The sequence below is a fragment of the Otolemur garnettii genome, unplaced genomic scaffold (assembly GCF_000181295.1).
Source record: "Otolemur garnettii isolate 467f Iridium unplaced genomic scaffold, OtoGar3 scaffold00091, whole genome shotgun sequence".
Taxonomy (NCBI): domain Eukaryota; kingdom Metazoa; phylum Chordata; class Mammalia; order Primates; family Galagidae; genus Otolemur; species Otolemur garnettii.
Window position 1 is genome coordinate 2,818,945 of NW_003852486.1, and position 1,141 is coordinate 2,820,085.

The window sequence follows — 1,141 nt, forward strand, 5'->3', positions numbered from 1 at the left end:
TTGGCGGGTCCGGGCTGGGGATTCGAACCCGCCACCTTAGGTGTATGTGGCTGGCGTCTTAGCCGGTTGAGCTATAGGCGCTGAGCCAAATTAAATATTCTTAATTTAATACTCTTAAATATTCATATTTTCTTCTCCTACCTCAATGGGATATCTTGCACCCCACCTTGGAGATCACTAAACTTGATAATAACCACTGTCTTTTTCATCCATAGACTTCTTTGACTTTAGGAAAATGTGCGTATGGAACCAAAAGTTCCATGAGCCCTAGAGGAAGGCATAAGATGGAAGATGTTGAGAATCTCTGCTTCAGGATACAGAGGAACAGAAAAGGGGGTGGAAAGGCCCGGTGAGGTCACAAAGCACCCCGTAAAGACTTCCCTGGAGCCCTCTGCATCCTGCCCAGCTCCCTTTACACTGAAGGGCCACACTCAAGCCATCAGCTTCAGTTTGGCAGAACTCTGCACTCCACCAGCAGGACTTGGCCTCTCTACCTGATGAGGCTGCACTGTCTTTCTTTCCTGCAGCCAGGAGATGGCCCATTTTCTAGTTTAATTACTGCCATTCAACCAATAGTTCCCACATTCACACCACTGCCTTTAGCCAGTCACTGATACAAAGCAGAGCTTGAGATCCTTACTGGCCCTGCCTTGCCACTGAAGCGCAATGCTTGCAAACAAAGCTCTGCACACAGGTCGGCTTATCCAGCTTGCCTCACAACTTTAGTAGACCAGCAGTCTGACAGTACATATTCCACATTAATGGTTTTCTATTCTTCCCAGCTGTCCTATTTCTATAATTATCCATTAAAATGGAAATCATTGTTTTGAGTGCTCTATCTGGATATTTTTGTGCCAGTTTGGATCAGTTCAATCACCAATTATTGAGCACTTTCACATGCCAGCAAAGTTCCAGCAGCTGGAAACAGCAGTGGGCAAACGGATGAGTGTCCTTTCTTGTGGAGTTCACATGCTACTGGGAGAAGCAGATATATAACAAAGAAAGATGATAGATAGATAGAGATGATGGATAGATGATAGAAAGATAGATTAAATAATAGATAGATAGAGATAGATAGATGATGGATACAGATAAAGATGAAAGAAAAATAAATAGGCTCGGCGCCTATAGCTCAACCGGC

At 44.3% G+C, this 1,141-nt stretch overlaps 1 protein-coding gene across 1 annotated transcript in view; it reads left to right on the plus strand.

Annotated features, from left to right (window-relative positions):
- Nucleotides 1-1,141, plus strand: part of LOC100941686 — a 60,933-nt gene that overhangs the window by 48,063 nt on the left and 11,729 nt on the right.